This window comes from Protopterus annectens, chromosome 2.part0 (genome assembly GCF_019279795.1).
Source record: "Protopterus annectens isolate FY-2018-M chromosome 2.part0, PAN1.0, whole genome shotgun sequence".
Classification (NCBI taxonomy): Eukaryota; Metazoa; Chordata; order Ceratodontiformes; family Protopteridae; genus Protopterus; species Protopterus annectens.
In genome coordinates this window covers 676,492,837-676,516,753 of record NC_056728.1, presented here as the reverse complement: position 1 = coordinate 676,516,753, position 23,917 = coordinate 676,492,837, and positions in this window count along the sequence as shown.

Sequence of the window (23,917 nt, the reverse complement as noted above, 5' to 3'; positions counted from 1 at the left end):
TTAATGGGTGAGAGGGGTGTAAAGTTAGCACTGAACTTATCTGCCAGGATGTTGGCAATATCAGTTGGTTCTGTATATTTAGTGTCATTGTGCTGTAACTCAGAGCAGATCTGAGTGTTGCCACTGAGATTTTTCACATAGCTATAGAATGCTTTGTGGTTGTCTTTAGAATCCATGGCAATTTTGTTTTCATAACTAGCGTGGAGGATTTTATGAGGGCTCTCAGCTTCTTACTTAGGCTGACCAGGGAGTTCCTCCAATTGTGGGATTTTACTCTTTTTTGCAACAGTTTCTTTCTTCTGTTGTAGAGTTTGTTTATGGCAGAAGACCACCAGATTGGCTTCCTTTTTTTTGGAGGATAGCATCTTGGTTCTGTTAGGGATAGCATGATCCATGCACTCGTGTAAGTGCTTATAAAGTGCATTTGTGTAGGATTCAGCAGTCATACCTCTATTGTCCATCTGCATGGGTGTCGTGAAGTTTGCCACTTCTGTCTTAAGAAGTGTGAAATTGGCTTTGGAGAAATTTTTTACGGTTGTTTTCCTAATGGGGGGTGGGAGTAGGATGTGGATGTCTAGGGTGATTAGCTTGTGGTCAGATCTGACCAACGAGGAGCTGACCTCTGGTGTGGAACACCGGTCACCCATGTTGGTGATGACCAGGTCTAGGATATTGCTGCCCTAGTGGGGTGTGTGGATAAGTTGATCCAAGGCATTGGAATTGATGATTTCCAGAAAACATTGAGCAAAAGAGTTGGTACACAAGTAGTTTTCCCAGTTAATGGTAGGGTAGTTGAAATCACCTATTATTAGAGTGTTGGGTTGTACCTTAATATTTTCCAGTGTATCAAGAAAAGAGGAGTGGGAATCCTGGGGCATGGTGGGGGGTCTGTAGCAAGCTACAATCTGGATTGCAGTTTTGCCCAGAGTTAGTTGAACTTGGATAATCTCGGATGCATTATGCTGAGCCACTAGCTTGGAGTTGTGGATATCCTTAATGAATATGGACACACCTCCACCTTTAGTGTTTCGGTCCGGGTTTGGTGGCCGAAAGGTGTGGTATGAATTATAGCCTGGTAATGCAGGGGTGCTCTCTGGAGCTTTGAACCAGGTCTCTGTCACTGCACAGATGTCAATGTTCTCAATTTTAAGGAGTGCCTCGAGTGAGTGCATGTCTTACACCACAGTCCACTCTGCCCTTGCCATGTACAGAAACATGTTGCCCAGGTTGCTCCACAGAGGAGATTGATGGGATGACAACACCATGCTGAGATGAAGGAGCATGACTGCAAGTTTAAGGCCTTATTGTGACTGGAAGGACCACAGCATATAGGCCAGCTGTGGAACTGTGTTCATGTTAGACTATAAACACTGACACTAGATGGCCAGTGATGGTTCAGTAGAGATTCAGCCTGCGTCTCCCATGTTGCAAACTGCTGAGCACAGCCAGGGCACACAGAACCCTGCTGGTGCAACTGCACTGCTGCAGTATGTTTAGAGGCCAGGGTTTCTACAGACCATGCCACAAGTAGCAGACTGTCAGTTTGAGTGGCCAATGCCACCATTATCTTACTGTGTCTGTGCTTATGTCCTTCATGCATCACATGTAGCCAGTGTGCCACAAAATCTATGGCATGTGCAAGTGCATGTATGTCTAACTGATACTATTGCTGGGAATGTTCACTTCCCTGCAGCAGGAGGCAAACATCCTCTGACAGCTGATCATGCACATCACCTGCACACCTGTGTCTACTGTGACACCCTCTTTCAGGTTGTTGTAGGGGAACTGCCATCAGCAGCAATCTCATCTGAGGTCTGTTGTTCAATCCTCATCCTGTTCATCATCCAATGTCCCATCATCCTCTGAATGGCCAGACAAGTTCCCCTCCACATCTCAGGCTACAGCTGCAGCAACATCACTGTCAATATCTTGAGTGGACTGTCTCAATATGTTAAATTCCTGTATGCCAGGGGCTATAATACCATGCTGAGACATCTGATATTGCATGATAATTACTGGATGGGCTGATGGATGATACAGAAAGTTGATGTACTAAAAGATACAGAACAGAGATCAGGACAATGTGCTTACATCATATGATGGATTGCATCAAAGGCATATGACATGTATATCTGACTGCAATGGTACAAATAATAATGAGTGGCTTAGCTTCTGGTGTCACACCAAGGGGATCCAATATCTGTCAGCCTAGGAAGACCTGGTCAACAGGCCATGCTGCTTTTCCAGAGATGGTCTGCACCTGTCTCCTCTAATCTATTGGATACTGGAAAAGGCATTAGCCACCTATTATGTCTTATTTAGGCAGTGTAAAAATAACCAACCACCTAACATAGCAAAATCCTGTCTAGATAAACTCAAGCTACTGCTGCATAATGCTGGGAGTCTGAACAAGAAACTGCATACCCTGAAAGCACTCCTCACTATGGAAGATGCTGACATCTGTGTAGTCACCAAGATATAATTCAAAGGCATGGAAAGCACCCCAGCCATGGAGGCTACAATGCCTTCCATACATCCAGTCCGCAAATTGAGCATGAAAGAATCAAAGAAGGAAGTGTGTCCACCTTCATTTAGGATACGTACACCTCAAGACTGCTCAAACAATATGACTCTCTTAAGCCACTCCATAGCCAATTAATTATAGGTGAAGCCTGCAACCATGAAATGAGAAAAGCATAACGCATACCTGGATTTACTGGAGTCACTTGCTATACAGCTCCACATCTTACTCATGGATGATTCTAATTATCCTACTATTGACTGAGAAACATACATGACCGTGAACATGCTGGTTCAGAGGTTCTTGGACTTTTGTCAGTGTAAATCCTCTGGAACAGCTAGTCAGCAAGCTCACATGGGAGAGCACTGCACCCATCCATGTGATGTCCTCACTGACAAGATCAGACCACAAGTTAGTCCTGTTCTTTGTAATAATAAGACCATATACTCCATCAAGATCAAAAATGCTTAAGAATTTCTCAGCACAGTTTACCTCCTACTAAGTGGTGGTATACAAAGATTCAGAGCCCCTTGAATACGGATAACATGGACTCCTATGCAGAGGTATACACCGATACCCTGTTTAAACACTTAACCAGTTGTATACAATTAGCTGTACCTGACTGGATTAAAACAAGGTTCTGCCAAAAAACAAGCTACCCTGGTAGATCCCTAGTGTAAACAGGCTATATAACAAGCGAAAGAAACTAATGTCCAAGAACAAAAGGGAACTAGCTCAGCAGAGGCAGAGATCCATCTCTAGCTTAAACAAACAAATTAGAGATCTTGTCAAGTCCTCCAAAGCTAATTACAAAACAAAAAATAGCCTCCCTAGGTAAGTATAATCACAATGCATTCTTTGTCTACATCTGAAATCTAAAATGGAATACCCAGCTATGTACTGAACTGATTGTGGATGGCACCATCCATAGTCAACTGAAAGTAATAGCCAACCTGCTAGCTGACAGATTTGGAGAAAACTTCACTCCCCTGTCCACTTCAGACATCACCCAAAGTATACCTGCCACCATTCCTCAGCCTATAATCTCAAGAGAGCAGGTTATCTTGGTGTTCTCCAAGGTCAAATCATGGCATCAATGGAACCAAACAACATTCCAGGTTGCCTTTTAAACAACTAAAAACATGACCTAGCAGATCCACTTGGCTCCCTGTTTAACCACAGCCTGAGAACTGACTATATTCTAGAGGAATGCAGGACAGCAACAGTAATCCCTCTGCACAGAGGGTGACCATCAACTGATCCTGGGAATTATAGGCCCATAAGCTTGACTAGCCTCATCTGCAAGTCCGTGGAAAGAATCATTATGGACCTTATTAACAAGGACATAGGTAATCTCCAAATTCTGGAACCAACCCAGTTCTGACTCCTTAAAAGTAGATCATGCTTGTTAAGCATGGTTGAATTCTTCGAGAAAGTCACCTAGGGCCTGGACAAGGAAAGACAGTGCATATCACCTATTTTGACTTAGCCAAGGCATCTGACAAAATCCCCCACTCAGGTATTATAGAGAAATGCTTCCCAATTGGGAATTAACCCCTGCGTTACCAGATGGGTAGCCAACTGGCCCACTGACAGGACACATACTGTCAAAGTGGGTGACTTCACTTTTAGCAAAAGACCAGTCACCAGTGACATACCACAGTTTTCTGTTCATGGCCCCTTACTGTTCAGAGTTTATTTGCCAGAAATCCAAGCAAACATCCATGGCCTGTGGCTTACCAAGTTTGCTGATGATTGCAAATTAGGAGCAATCAGTGAGTCACCCAACTATGTTAATATACTGCAGACAGGGCTAACGCAGACAAATGAATGGTTCCAAAGCCACAGATTAAAGCTCAATGAGAAAAAAGATTATTATTCACTTTGGGAAAACTGACATCCCTGTTAATTACATTATAGACAGAATCCCCCTAAGTGTAGACCCAGTGGTACGTGATCTGGTTACTCAGGTTGATGGCAATCTGAACTTTGACCACCACATATTCACAGTAGTAACGGAATCCTTCTGCGTGATGCATCTTATAAGTAAAGCCATCACATCCAGCTCTAAGGATGTTATAATTCCATTATATCTGGCCCTTATCAGACCAATAATTGAGTAAAATGCTCCCTTCTGCATGTAACTCACTAGAAAACTGCAACAATTGGAGAGACCACAACATTTTGTCACCAAGAAATTACAGGGTACACAAAACAAGTCTTAGATGAAAAGACTGAAAGCCCTGTCACTGTATTCTGTTTCCTACAGGTTGGTAGGGGTGACCTGTGCCTAGCTTACAGGGCAGTATTTGACCCGGTCCTTATTTAAATGCTACACATTCATAAATTAAACTGCAGCAGGGTCACGCACTCAAGGGATCTTAATCTATTTATGTATTTATTTATTTTATTTTACATTTGTTGACCGGGATAGTCCAACTGGATTAATGTCCATTTTCAGTGGAGGCCCGGGGAGAAAATCTCCATGGTAAACAGATAAGTAATAACAAAGAAGGCATATTACCAAGGTAGACAAATAAGTAATAACAAAGAAGACATATTACAAATGAGATATTTACAAATAACATAAGCAGACATGAAATAGACAATATCACAAGTTTGAGTTACCCTTGGTAATAGTCAGGGGAAAAAAATAACAGTAATTTGATTAATAGATTATATACATTCATGGTGAGAGTTAGCCAGGCTTGTTACAGTGGCAAAACCAGTCTAGTGCCAGATGTTGTTAAGTTTAGCTTTGAATTGGGATAGGGAGGAGAGCAAAGTAATGTTAGCTGGAAGGAGGTTCCATGCTTTCCCTGCAGAGTTTGCAAAGAGGGAGTCACCGGCAATATTGTTAATTTTGTCTTAATTTGTAGTCTGAGGATCGGAGCAGTCTTGGATTGTTGTGGTGGTGGTGTTGGGGGGGGGGGTGATCATATTTTTAAGAGCTGGTGTGTTATCTGGATAATAGAGTATTTTATTAGCCATAATCAAAAGGTTATGCTGGAGAGAGAGAGAGAGAGAGAGAGAGATCTCTCAGAGACTGCTACTTCACTGGAGAAGTTTCCAATTGATGTGAAAAGAGCCTCTTCAAACACAACCTAGATCAAAGGATGGGTGACCACAAATTCACTCTTGTGAAGGTGCCCATGTCCCTTCTGGACAGACCAAGTCAGTATCAACTACCATAGGCCCTTACCAATGCATACTTCACTCACCTAACCACTGCCTATTGGGGCAACTCATGATAAATATCACTAGGCTTGTAAGGGCTCTAGAGCCATTAACCTAGTAACCTCCTATGAACCTAAGAACATGAGGTCTACTATATGTATATTTCACAGACTCTACATACATGTAGAATAAAATTAGGTTACAAAGCGAACATACATAACATATGTGAGAAATACAAACAAAATGCATACCTGATAACTCCTCATGGGGAGATGATGCTGTTGAAGAGGGATGGACTTTGGCTATTGTAGGGAAAAATAGCAGCGGTAGCAATAACATCATTGCCACCATTAACCATGTGAACACAGTTAAACAATACAGAAGGTTTGGCATACACATACCACTCGTATGTGCAGATGATGAGGTTGATGCGGTCTGGCCTAGGAATGTGAAGAAGGACACTATTAAATGAAGACAACAGGAGGAGCAGCAATGACATGTATGATACATAGTTAATAGCACCACTGACAGACTCCTGCTGTGGAGAGGTTGTGGGTCATACTGTTGATCCTGCAGTGGGAAAGTAAAGAGAAAGACAACACAATCATGTATGTAGCAAAAGCATTACTGAAAGCATTACATATACAACACAGTAACAGGGGCTGCAGATACTCACATGATGAATGTTGCCCATGTACACCAGATGCGCTTGTGGTGAAAAATATTAACATAAATGTCATGTATCACATGTATGGTACATGTTAATGCAAGCTATGAAACTTTTGCAGTAACATATCTGGTCAAACTAAACATGAACCTGCATGGCTTGGGCCTACACTGGATATTCTTATAGTGTGCAATGTTAGGGAAATAACATTATGCCAGTAAATAGCAGTGCCATGAACGGAGACTGAGGCAATAACAGGTGGTCACAGTAACACAGTATGGAGGCAATCACCTGATGATCTCTAGTGTTGTCTGAAGCAGATGGAGTTGGAATATGAATGCAAATAGCATTACACGTCTGATTTCACTCTTCTTTCTTACATTCATTATCCTCACCCTGTATGGATCAGTGTGCATGGCTAAAATCTGCTGCTGCAAATCAAAACTGATAGTACATGAATATGCATGCTACAGCAATATGCAGTGATTGTCTTTATACTCATCCTTGTCATGGAAAGAAAGACATACGTGTTCAGCCTGGAACTCCAGTTTCAATCCTACCCCAGGTATGCATCACTACTTTCTTGCTATATGCAGTGAGGACAGAAATATGTGATGTTATGGGGGACAATGGTGGCATTCTCAATCTCTTGTATTATCTTAATTTGTTGGCTGCATGAAGGATCATGTCTGAGCAGTGTCAACTGCATGCATCAAGGGATCTATTGTGACCTCCAGCCACATTTATCATGTTGGCGATGTTGGTCCAGATTTCATGTCTCCAAAATGTATTGCCAGAATGGCCAAGGAGTCTCCTTCCATACAGATGGAGAGCATCAAGTATGATTTCATTTTTCCAAAGGGATAAGTTGTCACTCCTTCGATGGTTGGCCATCTGAAAGACAGTTATATGCATATGATAATATTCCTGTGTGAGCTCATTTATGCAATTGATTCTATGGACAGTGTATGTCAACATATACAGTGCAGTGCAAAGGTCTGTACAACACTGTCTATGACAAATACTAGTGTTACATATCAAAAGTAACAACTATGCCGTCATACATAACAATTGTAAAATGAACATAACTTGCAATATCTTTAGAGTCTGCATCTGGGATTAAAACCCCTCACACTGCATGTATGCTGAATGAAGGTCCAAAGATAACACTGAATAACTTACAGAATGCATCGGCAAACCTTAGGATCCATAGGCAGGCCACAGGCAGTACAGATTCTTTGTATACTGAGCAAGTAGTGATAAGACCTTTAAGAAGCATCACTGAAGAAATATGCATAACAGCAACAGCATATATTTTAATAGTTTTGTTAAGAAGCATGAATTAAGAAATATCCATAGCATCAACATAACATAGTACTTACAGATAGTGTTGGAATCTGTAGGCTTCTATAGTTACACCACAGAGTGCAAAGAATTACCAGTAAGAAGTGCAGATGATCCATAAGTCTGTCATAATATACTGTTCATATTTGCAATGTAATTCTATATATACAACTACATATGACAATGAAATCAATTAATTAAAATAATAATACCTATATGCTTAAATGCCAGCCAAACATCAGTCCAGTAACTTACAACAAGTTATGTTAAAGCTCATATTTTGAGGAAAATTTAATTTAAACAAGTATATTTGAGAATGACTGACTTCAACAGATGTAACATCACCAAAACAGAATTGCTACTAATTGCCAATGTACTTTTCACTCCAAATCACAGAAACAAAGTGCACTTAATAGGCATCCAGCTATAAATACCATTTGTGTCATACATAATTAATGAGGTTCATTAAAATTCTAGGTTTTTAAATCTCATTTATGCACCTGTGTGTAACTTGGCTACATGCAGCATAATACCCAGGTGCATTGCACATGTACCCAATCGGTATGAATAAATGGTACCATGTGTGGCATGTGTCTGCTATCCTCCAAGGATCTGATAACATGATATCAGCACCTCTTTCAAATAATAATTTTGATATACTTACAAATCAGACTGTTGCTAACTGCAAACTGTGAGGAACATCAGTGAGCATTTCTCTGTGTTTGCATTTTTCAGGCATTTGCCATTGGAGGATCATGATGGCATCTTCAGGGAGGTTGGGACATGTCCATTCACCTAAATGGAGTGAGGAAGAGACCACCTAGATGCTGACCATGTAAGCTGGAGTGGAGCATCAGATGAGAGCCAGGCCAAGGACCTTCATGATGATAGACATAAGAAACTGGATTGCAAGGGAGCTCTAAAGATGTACAGGGATCTTACACACTGGAGTGCAGGTACTCCACCACTATAATGACCTGCAATGGAAGAACGGACAGGAGCTCAGTCAGAGGGTTGCTAAGGTGTGGACATATCCTATGGGTGCCTGCAGTAAATGTGACTATCCTATGTATACCTGAGCATTCCTACAGAAATTAGAGCTATATCTGTGGCGTATATATATATATATATATATATATAAAATATAGATGACTTTTGGAACCATTAACTAGCTGTTGTGACAATTACCTCATGTGGATAATTAACTGGGCATGTTAACTGCTGTCCTTAAAAGTGTTGGTTTGATTACCAGACTGTTCATGCTTTTAATAATGTTTCGAATATCCATAATTATAACCTTTGTGGATGTACATATGTTTTACACCATATAATAACATAATTTCATGCAGCCATTTTCCTTGCACATCACTGACGCCTACAGTGCCTAAGCCATGGATGACTATGGACTTTGTAGTTTTCCATTATAGTACCACAGTATCTCCTGCTGCACAGTTATATGTTGGAATAAAAACCCATGCATAACATCTTTAATTCATTCTTCCTAATAAAGTAAACATGCTTAACACTGTCAGATTTATTTAAGCCATAAGAATGCCTTTCCGACTGCTAACACACATGTAATCAGTTATGTGTCGATAACTGTCATTTCTTTACAATGAAATGTATGTGCTTGCAGTTACTGCATTCATTTGTTGTCCACAGGAATCTGAATAAACACTTGCAATACATGTTTGTTAAGTTGTCTGTTTTCTTATCCTGTAAAGAAACCAGCCAGCATGTCTTAATTTTGGCATACTGCAGGTTCCAATCCACATAGGAGAAACATATCTGAAATTATTATCTTGGTTTAATTCACCCATATCATTTCTTTAGAGAAGCATATCCTACTAATTGATATTAAAGTTTATCTGTTGCATGGTTATGAATAACTGAGTTAGCCATCAAATTCCTATGAATATGATTGTAATCCATAAAGCTTTGTTGTCCCAGTCCCCTTCAATAAACACTCATCACACCAAATGACATTTGACAACGTTTATTAATTTCCATAACATAGCTTTGTTCATCCACTTCATTAATTACAACTATTCATAATATAAATGATTCTAAGCACAGCATAACATCCTTGTAATGTTAATCAGGGCAGCGTACCTACTCACCCTGCCAGCAGTAAGCAGCATCCATACCTCTACTCACTTACATTACTTATGAAACACCATCCTTGTAATGTTAATCAGGGCAGCGTACCTACTCACCCTGCCCCCAGTAAGCAGTGTCCATACCTCTGCTCACTTACTTTACTTATGAAGCACCATCCTTGTGATGTTAATCAGGGCAGCGTACCTACTCACCATGCCCAACAAGCAGCGTCCATACCACTGCTCGCATACTTTACTTATGAAGCAGCGTCCCAACTCACTTCATACACCATCCATTAAATTACCTTCCACCAAATAAGCAGCATCCTTACCTCAGCTTGCTTATCTATTCAGCAAGCTTCCTCCAAAAACTCAGTTTCCTTTCCCCTAGATCCTTGAAATGAACATCCAAACCAGAGGGGGAACAGAAGAGGGCAAGCCTATCCCTCTTCTATGCCCACCAGCCTGACCAGGCTGTTCTCTCTCCTTCTACCCAGTATTGTTCAAACTACTTCCCATAAAGGGAAGGGTCAAGCCAAACATCATTCTGTTTACCTTGTCATCTATAAAGCACCTTAGAATCCTGCCATAAACCCAGCTTGCCATAACATCACTGAACACACCCTAATGAAACTCAATAAAGTAGGATTACCATGACCCCACTGTACCACCAGAATGTCCACCCCAAGAGAATACATACCCTTTCCCGCTTCCTTCAAAGCTGAAATCATGGCTCAACCTGAATGGATTGACACCTTCTAACTCCCCTGTAACAATGCACCCAGTTTTTAAAACTACCCCAACACAGCTACCTACCATGCTTCCTAAAACCCTACCAAATTCACCCAAAACCCCTAATGAAATGATCCTTGTGCTAGTGTGTAAAACCTTAACCTGGTATGTAACATTAACACTACCTGCTCAAGGGACAAATTTGCCACTCCAAGATGCCACCCATTAGGAACAAACTCCAGTATCCTGTCAGCTCCCACTAATTAAACACAACGCCCTAACATGCCTTACTAAGGTGATTACTCAGACCCTCCTTGTGAATCATTCAAGTGGCAAGAACGTCCATCCTATCAACATCACCTTTCAAGTCCCCTTTTCATGCCACTGCATGATGCCTTCTGCACTTCAGCAATCTGCACAGAAAAGAAAAAACGAAAAATTCTATGTGCACACATACAATAATTACTTAACATGGAGGCACTGACAAAGACCACCGCCATCCTATCAAACCCTTACCTATGGGCAATGGCAGTGCTCCCTTTTACTATTAAATGCAAATGCCCAAAACCAGGGACAACTTTCAGTGTTAATCTAACATACTAAATGGTTAATAGTACAAATGTACAACCAAATAACCCTGAGATCACAAACTCAAAAGCATGTCCTTCTCTGACTAGCAGTGCAAATCCTCTATCAAAACTCAACAACTGTGAAATCCACTTACTTCCGGCAGTAAATATTGCCCACTTGTGCTCCCCATGTGTAACCTCCTTGCTCACCACTGCTTCCATCATCTGCAAATTCACTGTGTATCAAATTCACTGTGTATCGCTACAACTGGTACTCTGCACACCACCAGCTACAAAGAAAAGGACAAAATTAAACCCTCTAATATGTAAAGAGAAGGCTCCATCTTATACCCGCCTATTCCAAATTACAGCCGCAGCATTCCAAAACCTCATCTGCAAGAAAAAAAAAGGCATGTAAATCATCAAAAATACATAACACACATTCTAAGACATCTTCAAGGACAACTTATCCTGCCAACCCGAGAAGGAATGTACCACCGCCACTCACATCTATGACAAACAACTCGCTCCAACCCCCTCCCTCTTATTAATTGCTTTGGCACTTGTGTATAAGTCATACCCATATTCCAGACAACCCCATATTAAAAGGGGCCAGAAGTCATCCACATTAGGCAGGATTAAGAAGGACAGAAGTAGAATATGAATCAAATTCAGGGCCAGTGGAGATGTATGGCCCCAGTCCCCAATGAGCAGAGGAGGAAAATAGATTCTCTTAAGTGGATTCCAAATGAGATTAAAATCAGGATAAAACCATAAAGAACTGGGAGGGCAAAGGCACAAAATTAGGGACCCTTAAATCTGGACATTGCAAGAAATCTGCACAGTTGAGAGGCATGCCTCAAAGTCCTAGATCCCAAATTCTAGTCAGCCACAAACAGAGGGAGAACCTGTAACTACTGCTCTGACAAACTCAATGTTGCTAAACTAACCACTGCTGTGAAGAGTAAAATTTTTGCAACTCAAAACCAATCGCTGTCTCCCAGCCTCAACCCTCTGTACCCGGTCATGCATTGTCGACTCACCCCATATCCGCACCTGCTATGCACCAATGCCCTAACACTGAAACTAGGCAATCCATACGACAAACATCTGAGCCATACAGCATGAGAATTGGCTGAACACACATCAATATAATGAAGACAACATGAAAAATTATTTCATATGCTCAATCACTACACCATGTGACATATGAGAATGTAATATTAGTTGTACTAACAGTATTGGATGTGTATAACTGCATGCATTACTTACCTAATTTTTTTACCTGCTTTTACCTTTTCTGTAAAACGTATGATGCAGTGCGATATTCCAGTCTCTCAGAAAGCTTTCTACAGAATAACGGGTCTTGCATTAGCCTGAATTGTCTGAAGCGTATGAAGTCTAAAACTCAAATGACCGCCTTTACTGTGTAACTTCCATCCTTAACAAATTGCCACTGATTTCCCAGAAAACCACCACTACTGAAAACAGACTCACACATAAAATCTCTGTACGTACTGCAAAGTCTGTACAGTTGAGAGGTAATCACTCACCCTCCCCCAACAGCTATCCTAACCACTGCACCTGTGCAGAGGCAGTTGTTTTTTACCAGTACCTCAAAGCCCACGACATTAGCAATAAACTAGACACTACCATAGTAAAATTAGGAGTCAGCATGCAGAAGTTTGCACCACATTCCACCGCACCACATCACACAATCACAAAAGTCCGTGGAAGACACTATGCAAGTCCCCCAGGAATTCCAGCCAATGAAAACCAGGCAATGCTACTCTAGCTAAGGAAACAGTTAGCAGTAATATAAAATCATGATGGAACAGCAAATCACTACCCTTTTCCCCACTTGACAATCAAAAGATGGGTCCTCATCCCCTTTGTGCATCAAGCACTTACTTTTATCACTTCCTTGCATCAAGTGCTATACTTTTATTATTCTCTTTTTATTCATAGGTTCATAGGTTGGTACTAGGCTATCAGCCCTAGGGCCTATACAAGCCTAGCCATAACAATTCCCTGGCAATTTCTTCCCACATTATTTACTTTCCTGGACCCCTATCTAGCAGGGTGACTGACGTGATCCCTGGGGTGAATTTCCTTTCTCCCATCCAATCGTCAAGGTTCCTCTTGAAGAGGTCCAAAGAGGCACTCTGCTTGACATGTATGGGCAATCTATTCCAGAGTCTGGGGAGTCTCTGGGTCAGGAACCTATCCCTCCAGCATGTTTTGTTTATTGTGATGACAAGGTTTAGATCCCTGGAGCGTGTAGCTCTGAGGGATTGGGATTTCTTTAAGTGTAGCATGTCCAACAGCTCTGGGTTTGACATGGCCTTGTATGTTAAGCAGAGATCGCTTCTGAGTAGACGATATGTGACAGAGTATAGCTGGAGTTTTTTAAGGCGGTTAGCGTAGGGCATCTGCTTTAGGCCTGTGATTCTTTTAGTGAGGTATTTCTGAGGCCTTTCCAGTTGTTGCAGATGTCTTGAGAGGTACATACCAAATGGGGTGTTGTATTCTATAATGGGTCTAATGAGGGATGAGTACAGTGGGACAATGACCTCCTTTTTTCTGGATGAAAAGCCCTTCATGATGAGGTGTGCCACATAGAAGGATTTCCTGACTGTTGTGGCGATGTGGTTATCGAAGGTGAGACCACTGTCCACCTGTGTCCCTAAGTCTCTTATCACACTTTCTGTGTTTAGTGTACTGCCACCTATATGGTAATTCATGGATACATGTTTTTCCCAAAGGGATAACAATACATTTCTTGGCATTGAGCTTGAGCCCATGGCTCTGGCACCAAGCATCTGTTTCTGTAAGGCCCTTTTGTAGAGTATCCACATCATTTGGGGATTCAATAATGGCTCCCAGTTTGCAGTCATCTGCAAACTTTGTTAGCCAGAGTCCCTTAGTGTTGACCTGTACTTCAGAGAAGTAGATGCCAAACAAGAGCGGCCCCAGGACTGAACCCTGAGGTACTCCACTTGTCACTTGTCTGGAGCTGGATTTGGAGTCGGCTACTTTTACAGTGTGGGTTCTATCAGTAAGCCATTTAGCAACCCATTGGGTGACATAGGGATTAATGTCCAACTTAGTAAGTTTATCTATGATTCCAGAGTGGGGGATGGTGTCAAAGGCCTTGGCAAGGTCTAGATAGGCTGTGTGGACCACCTTACCCTTGTCCATGGCTCTGGAGACTGATTCAAAGAAGTCAATCAGGTTCAGGAGACAAGATCGGCTCTTCACAAACCCAAACTGGGTGGGGTCCAGTGTTTGAAGGTTGTCAATGTCTTTGTTTATAAGTTCCATGATAATACGCTCCATGGCCTTGCAGATAAGGCTTGTCAGACTGATGGGATGGTAGTTTCCGGGATCCAAGGTGGATCCCCCCTTGTGGATTGGGATAACTGTAGCTCTGCGCCACTCAATGGGCACGAAACCTGAGGTGAGGCTATGATTAAACATAACACTTAGGTGAGGTGCCAGTTCATATTGTAGTTCATGTAGTACACAGCCCGGGATGTCATCTGGTCCCATGGATGCTGTATTCTTGGCTGTAGAGAGTGCGTTTTGTACCTGTGCGGCCGTTATTACTGGAATTTGGCAATCTTCTGGTATTAAGATGGGCCATTTAGGGGGTGAGAGGGGGGTGAAGTTGGCACTGAATCGATCTGCCAGGATATTGGCAATATCCTTTGGATCAGTATATTTAATGCCATTCTGTTTTAGCTCAGAGCAGATCTGAGCATTGCCATTTAGATTCTTGACATAGTTATAGAATGCTTTGTGGTTGTCTTTGGAATCTTTGGCAATTTTATTTTCGTAACTAGCTTTGGAGGATTTTATGAGGCATCTCAGTTTCTTACTGAGGATAGTAAGGGAGTTTTTTGCATCCTGGGATTTTCGTCTTTTCTGCAAAAGTTTCTTCCTTTTGTTGTAAAGTTTGTTTATGGCAGGGGACCACCAGATTGGCTTCCTTTTTTTGGATGAGAGCATTTTGGTTCTATTTGGGATGGCACGATTCATGCATGAGTGGATGTGCCCGTACAGTGCCTTAGTGTAGGATTCAGCAGTTGAACTTTCAGTTCCCGTCTGCATGGGTGTCATGAAGTTTGTCACTTCTGACTTGAGTAGCATGAAGTTGGCTTTGGAGAAGTTTTTATGGTGGTTTCTTTACTCGGGGTGTGGGGTGGGATGTGGATGTTAAGGGTGATTAGCTTATGGTCAGACCTGACTAACGAGGGGGTGACCATAGGTATGGAGCATTGATTTCCCATGTTGGTAATGACCAGGTCTAGGATATTGGAGCCCCTGGTGGAACTATGGATTAGTTGATCCAGGGCATTGGAATTTATGAATTCCAAGAACCGTTGCGCAAAGGTGTTGGGACATGAGTAGTTTTCCCAGTTAATGGCAGGGTAGTTAGAATCACCCAGTATTAGGGTGTTTGGTTCTATCTTAATATTTTCCAGTATGTTTAAAAAGGTGTAGTGAGAATCTTGGTGTATGGTGGGGGATCTGTAGCAAGCTACAATTTGGATTGCAGTCTTACCTAGTGTTAGTTGCACTTGGAGAATTTCAGACACATTGTGTTGGCCAACTAGCCTGGTGGTGTGAATATTGACACTCCTCCACCTTTAGTGTTTCGGTCCTGGTTTGGTGGCCGAAATGTGTGGTAAGAGTTGTAGCCTGGTATTGCAGGGGTGCTCTCTGGAGCCTTGAACCAGGTCTCAGTTACTGCACAGATATCGATGTTCTCCATTTTTAGGAGTGCCTCGAGAGAGATTGCATTTTGAGGTTTAGACTTCTAGCATTGAGTAGCATTACCTTCAGATTTTGCATGCTTGTACCTGTTACGGTGGTGGTTTTGTCCTTTGAAGTTTGCCTAAAAAAGGCACTATAGGGGTGGCAAGAGCCTTAGCCAGTAACCTGAATCCCAGGGGCGACAGGTTCAGACCATCTCTGGCAAACCATCGTGGTCTGTCAATCATGTCGTCCCAGGCAGACAGATACTGGATCCCCTTTGAATGACACCATCAGCTTAGCCAATTGTTGAAGTCAATCATTTTATCCTTATATTGTGGTATCATTCTGGGCGAAGGCAGGATGCTACTCAGGGCTAGGGTCATGCCTGCCTGGGCCACATGATCCGAGAGCTCTTCCATGTCTCTTTTCATGTAGTCCAGGGAGGTACATCTCAAGTCATTCACTCCAACATGGACAATGACAGAGTCATATTTGTACTTGTTGTGGAGTGACTTGAGTGCATGCGTTATGTGGCGGATCCTGGCACCCGACAGGCAGCTGACTGTAATTTTCTCCTTATTCAGCCTGGTGAGAGGGACATCAGTGTGCCGGACTACAGAGTCACCTATGACTAAAGTGTTAGGTACATTGTCTTGCCTTAGGGGCTGTTGCTGGGTGGCACACTGGTGTTGTGAACTATGTGACACATTGGTTGTGATTGGTGTTTGTTTGCGTTTCAGCTTCAGAGGTCTTTGTTGCTTGGGCAGGTTACAGTTAAGGGCCTCTGCATATGTGGATTTAGTGTTGCTATATGTGGGTGTTGGTGGTGCGGGTTTAGAAGGGCTATGTGTTGCTTGAGCTGTAGTGTGGGTGTTAACCTTCTCCTCTTGACTGTTTAGCACAATCTTGGGTGGATAGAGCTTTGCTTCCATTTTGGCTATGTAAGTGCATCTCTCACAGGTTGTAGTCTTGGGTGGTAAGAGAAGAGGGTTGTCTGTGTACATGAGGCAATTGCTGCATTGCCCCAGTATGCCCAGATTCACCAGGTGGACAGGAAAAATCACCGGAAGCTGACCCTTGGACATGCCTGGTTTGGGGCTTTTTTTTTTTTCTTTGTAAAGTATAGGAGCTGTTTCCTTAGCAAGGTACTTTGCAATTATAGGCTGTTTTGTGCCTACTATTAATTTCTCCTTGTTAACAAGGAGAGTTCAGTGTTTGTATGAGTTTAAGGCTTCCTAGTGCTTTCCAGCAGGTATTAGAGAAAGTGCTAGTCACAGGGATGCTTAAAGGTAAGATTGAAAAGAATGCACTCTGCAGTGTGCACTAGAGAAATTAGATGTGAAAGCAGGTAACTTGAGTTTTACCTTTTTAAAAAGTTAAGGTTTAGTGGAGAGTTACTATTTTTAAAACAGCAAGATGGATTGAAAGGGGTGGTCACTTTTGTATTTTGGTACTATGAAATACTGTAGGATGGCCAATAAATTTAAATAATTGAAGGGGTGGGATTTCAAAAATGATGATTTTGTGATTACTCACATAAACCAGTGAAAGTAGAGAGAAATGAGATATATGGTCAGATTAACATAAGAGGTGGGCAACTAGAAAGACAGTGGTATTTAACAAGACAACTTAAATGGGTGGGAGGGCGGGAAAAATTCTGCCTGACTCAGAACAGAGAGAGCTGTGGTCTCTTTTGAAGTTTTAATATGCTGTTAAAACAGAATGCAAGCAAAATACAAGGTAAAGAAAACAAACTACAGTATTCAAAATATAGAAAGGCAATACAGTAATACAAAAAATAAAAGCAAACTAACCTTTCCTTCACAGCAAAGTGTAGCAGAGTCTGGATGAGCCTTTCTGTAAAAATTATTTCATATGCTCAATCACTACACCATGTGACATATGAGAATGTAATATTAGTTGTACTAACAGTATTGGATGTGCATAACTGCATGCATTACTTACCTAATTTTTTTACCTGTTTTTACCTTTTCTGTAAAACGTACAGCCTTTCTGTATTTATTTATTTATTTTTTTATTAAAGTCCAAAGCATCGCAAGAAAACACCAAGGGATCCTGACCCAACCAATTATTGCTCAGCCACCTTCTGAATGACTAACTACCAGTTTTAAGTACTGCTGGTATAAAATAGGAGGTGGCTATCATATCTGGTCCTGTGATAGCACGTGATTTGTGAAGGATAGGAGCCCACTAAAATGCTGGTCAACTAATGGAAAGGTAGATCTACTACAGGCTGTGTTGCTGTGACTGCTGTTTTTAGAGGGATGAGCAAAACAATACATTGAGCCCTACCCCAACCCAATGATGGTTGTCACATATTGCTCCTATAAATCTAAAGGAGCTAACAAACACAATTTTTTTTTCTGTCCTAGGCACCTACACTACACTGTGCATGCAGTGGCAAACTCTTCCCCACACGGAGCTTGCAGCCCGCGAAATGGCCATCTTGATATGCTTCCCCACACATCACATCAGGGTCAACTGCCAAATTACCTGTTCACTTGAACAGCGTTATGCACGCTGGTCTCACAAGAACTCCACCGATTTCAGTCAGCATGGCAACCAGATCCCAACATCCATATAAAGCATGCCTTCCATAGTCTACACCTAAACTCTACCACTGAATTTATAGCTTGTCTGCCGCTGGCACCCTCAACTTGCCTCAGCAGCGCATTCAGGACAGCCCTCATGTAGACAACACTGACAACTGGCCACCCCTATGTTTTTACCGTCCAGGTCGCAGTGTATACCCAACTTCCCACCTGCCTCCCTTCAATGATTCCACAGCCTCTTGTACACAGGGATACAGCCTAGCCTTTCATCTACCTTCTGGAATGACTCAAAACACCCCAGATTTGCTCACAAGTGCAAAGAGTTTCCCACTTCACTCTCTCTGACTCTGTCTACCTGCATGCACATGTATGGCAAATGATTGCTCCATACTCAGGACAGGGATGGAGCCAAGCTTGCTTCCACATCCATCTCCACTTCTCACTCACTCGCCATCACCTTCCTTTACCAAAACCCCATGAACCACCAAAACAACAAAACGGGTACACTGCACCTCGAAACTGGATGGAAAGAACATACAGACATGTGGCCTTCTATGAGTTCGAAACCTCCACTGCAGAATTGATTTCCATAGGCACGATGGCCGAAACTCAAAGCTTCACTAAAGTAGCGACCCCCAGCCCTCTGTGCCAGAGTGCGAGAAAAAGCACGTTTGGGCATGTATCGAGAAATATTCCACCCATCTGGATGGGGGATGCCCTAATCCATACAAAGCATTCCCACAGGAATAAATCCACCACCAAACCTAATAAATATACAAGGCCCCCAGATGCCAGCAATGACTAGGGGCAACCATGAGGCCAATACAAAAATGGAGAACAGCTTGAATTCTGCAAGTAACATCCCTGTCTCCACTTAACCCTTTCACCGCCCCATCTACTTAACTTCCTTTAATATCCACTTAATCCCCCCCCCCCCCCATGAAGATGTCCCGGGACAACTTAGTTTGTTACCAAACTTCATTTAACATTAGCTTTAAAACTGCAGGGTTAGTAAAGCTGTACCTGTTTGTTTAACAAGCAGGAGTGCTGGCTGTTAGCTCACCTTGTATGGACATTGGCCAACATGCCTACATTTTGGCATGTTGTGGGTTGCAAAAACACATTGCATAGGGAAAACATATCTGAATTATCTTGGTTTAATTTACCCATAGCATTTCTTTAGAGAAGCATATCCCAGTTATTGATATCATTGTATATTTTGTGCATGGTTGTGAATAATTAGGCTATTTGTCCAATTCCTACAAACATATTCATAATCCGTAATGGTCTATTAACTTCAGCATTTTAACAGTAGAGTTAGTAAAGTTTGCTACAGACTGTAATATGTCTGACCAATACTTTTGTTAATAAAGTATAATTTCTAAAAGTGCTATCAAGTTCTGTTTTATCATTAATTCTTACATTCACTTCAAGAACAACATCATCTTCTTCATTTTAGCCAGTGGGATAGGCAGACTTACAGGTGAAACGCAGAATGTGGAAGATGTATATATTTTCTTAGTAATGTGCAAGGCATATCATGGTCCTCAAACATACCTTACTGTTTCCCTTATGTGCAACAGCTTGAATGGTTTTGTTCACAGATGCTCTACGATACATGACACTGGCTCACTAACTGAGGAATGAATGTTTTCCATTACTGTTAATGTTTCTGACCACAGCGATGACATGAATGATGTTTTGCAAACTCTTTACCTTCATGAACCGTGCATGTTCATCCACTTAAATCCTAAGCCATATCCATATTAGTAGACCATCTCCAATCCAGGTGATGTCAAAAGACATATGCATTCATAACATACCCTTGCAGTTAAGATGGATATGCTAGGCAGATAATTGCCAAGATTAGAGTTTGGATGCACATTATAGTTGCAGGTTTGAATCTTGTGTTCTTCAATCTCACCAGCCTGAAAATAAACCTCTACGTCATGAGATGGGTTGCCAACCGGCTCACGGACAGAACCCACATGGTAAGAGTTGTGGGAGCTAGGTCTAACTCTAAACTGGTTACAAGTGGCATTCCCCAGGGCTCAGTCCTAGGACCCCTCCTGTTCGGTATATACTTCTCAGAGGTACAGGCAAGCACAGGAGGACTATGGCTGACCAAGTTCGCAGACGACTGCAAACTAGGGGCTATAATTGACTCTCCGGCTGACACAGACATCCTCCAAAAGGGTCTCAATGAGACAGATAACTGGTGTCAAAACCATGGCCTCAAGCTAAATGCCAAAAAGTGCATAGTCACCCCCTTTGGAAAAAACAAAGTACCCACAACCTACCACATAGGTGGTAGCCCCCTAAATACGGAAGACGTAATAAGGGATCTGGGGACCAAAGTAGATAGTAACCTCTCCTTTGATAATCACATTGCCAAAGTGGTTAGAAAAAAATCCTTCTATGTAGCCCACCTAATCACAAAAGGGTTTGCATCCAGATCGAAAGATTTCATTGGGCCCCTCTACGCATCACTCATCAGACCCATCATAGAGTACAATGCCCCATTTGGGATGTACCTTACAAGACACCTGCAACAACTGGAAAGACCACAGAAGTACCTCACCAAGAGGATCACTGGCCTCAAGCAGATGCCCTATGCAGCTCGACTGAAGAAACTCCAGCTGTACTCGGTTGCATACTGCCTGCTCAGAGGTGATCTCTGCCTGACATACAAGGCCATGTCCAGCCCAGAATTGATGGACATGCTCCACCTAAAGACAACCATATCCCCTCGAGCCACACGCTCCAGGGATCTAAACCTCACCACAACAATAAATAGGACATGCTGGAGGGATAGATTCCTGTCCCAGAGTCTTCCCATGCTCTGGAACAAGATTCCAATCTACATTAGGCAGATATCCTCGCTAACCCTTTTCAAGGGAAACCTTGATGAGTGGATGGGAAACAGAAAGTATACCCCAGGGATCACTTCAATGGGTCTGCTGGACAGAGGCACAGGGATCTAATGTAAGGGAGGGTGAAAGTCAACACATTCTGGCTAGGCTTATAAATGCCTTCGAGCAGATAGCCTAGTACCTACCTATGAACCTATGAACCTATGTGTTGAAATGTTTTAAAACCTATATGTAACACTGAAAAATGTGCATATTAATTTTCTAATTTTCTTCAGAAATAAGTTGTCTAGAAATTGTTCTGAGCAATGTTTATCACTGTTATTTGAGGTTTACATCATTCATCATTTCTGTTTTCGGGTGATGAAGATAGAACCAGGAACCATACTCTGTGCATCGAGCAGATGCTCTAGCTTCAGAAGTAGTGGAGAGAGAGAGGTATGTTGATTACTTTTTCTGTTTTATGAAATAAACTGCATCTGATATTTTTTACAGGCCTGTATTTCTCATATTAACATGTACACTGCTTAGAATGCAGGAATGCCCATCATGCATCAGTAAGGTAAGTAAAATTATCCCACTATAGCTATTTTTACAACTGTGATAGAAACAAAAAAATGTTGTACTAACATGTAGCATTAAGCCATTGTTTCAGCACACAGTATTTGAATCGTAGTCCATAACCTAAATAACAGCTGGATTGGTATATCTGTCACATATCTTTTAGCGTAGGGGACTGTGTATAAGTTTTAGTGATTTGATTGATTTTTATGTAAGATTTAGTTTATTTTTGTGTTTTTCAGTGAATAATGTTATTCTTCACCAGTGTTGCCAATTTTGCACTTTTTGTGCTAAGTCTAGCTCTTTTCATGCACTTCATAGGTCAAACATTAGTTGCCTAGCGTGAGAACCAGTGCATTTTCATTGATCCTGGTGATGGTGTGATGCTAAAATCATGAAGGTTTTTGTTGCCTTGTTGTCTACGCCTCGCTTACACAGTTATACAGTGCCAAAGTGTAACCTGGTACCAGCTATGCCCCACCCAGCCAATGGACTGCCTCTTGTTGTCATTCCTACAATCACTTCCTAGTTCCAAGTTCAAGAATGCAAACCAAATTGCATGGCAGTGCAGATCCTTGAAACTTTCGCATGCTGTGGGGTTTATGGCAACCAATCAGTAACAACCACTCTTACGTACGCTCCTAATCATTAGAATACAGAAAGAATTCTACTGCTAGTTAGTGTGTGTTGGTAGTTTTTGAAGTTGTTTTGTTGTTAAAAAGAGTGGTGATGGATCCTAAAGCTTGTAACTGTGCTACAGGTAAGTGTTCAGTTAGTAAATGTGGGTGTTAAGGAGATGGTTGTTGCCATGTTAGTTATGCATTGCTACAGAGTTTAATATTTCTGTTGCGGGAGTAATATATTTATTCATGATGCTTTCATAGCCTGTACATTTCTCCAACAGTCAGTGGTATACATCAAGTATTACTAACTTTGTCTCAAAGTTTTACTGTAGTGCAATTAAAACTGCCGATTTAGGAAGGTAAGGTAATGGATTTTATTTAACTAATGAAAGCATCAAAGTTGCATTCTTTGAATAAAAGTTCACATAGTTTTAATTTACACAAAGTTAAGAGTACGAATGTTGGCGTCCTTGTTTTGGGTCATTCTAGTCTAGAGACAACTGAGAGTTGAGATGGTGTAGTCTAATTTTTGCAGATACTGGTGTTGGGATGTATTTCGGAATCTTAACAAGTTAATTGTATCTGCACATGCTGCACATTGCGTTATTTGATGCACATTTTATGGGGGAGACGGGCAGAGGTTGTTGCTGTAGTTTTGGTAAGAAAAACAACTTGATAAAATATGGAATTGGAGTCCACTTGAAAGTGGCAGTTGTAAGTACAAGTTGTTAACTGGGAGTGGTGTATGAGGCTGGACACATTGCTTTTGTTGTCAGTTAATAATTATTCTGGTAGTATTTCAGTCACTGACAGTGTGAATGTGCAGTCATAGTGGTTTGCACTGACTTTCTGGAAGTGGGTTCCTTTTAGGATAGTCTGAGTACTGACTGAGGAATTCCCTCATTACTTAATAATAATCTTTGTGAGTGTAACTTCCTGTAGATCCGATATACTCTGGGCATTAGGACTTTCCTTAGTTGAATATACGTGGTTAAATTCATTGGTAGAATCCAAAACCACCACTGGATGAAGCTTAATATTAGCGATCATTAGACATGGGCTGGTGTTTTTGCAAAGGGAAGTGTGTGTGTGTGTGTGTGTGTGTGTGTGTGTGTGTGTGTGTGTGTGTGTGTGTGTGTGTGTGTGTGTGTGTGTGTGTGTATGTGATTCTGGAGCAGTAATAGACTATTATTTCATATAGATTGTAAGCATTTATATTATATTTTTTCTAACAAGCAATATGTATGGTTTAAATTAAAAGTTCAATAGACTGTTCCAACTGGTTTGGGGGAGGGGTTGGGAGGAGGGGTGGTGGAGGGGTCACAAAATCTATCGCATTTTCCTCTCCGACAGTTGGCAACACTGTTCTTCACAGACTGAATGTACATCTCTGTTGTGTCAATGTTTGCACTGCTGTTAA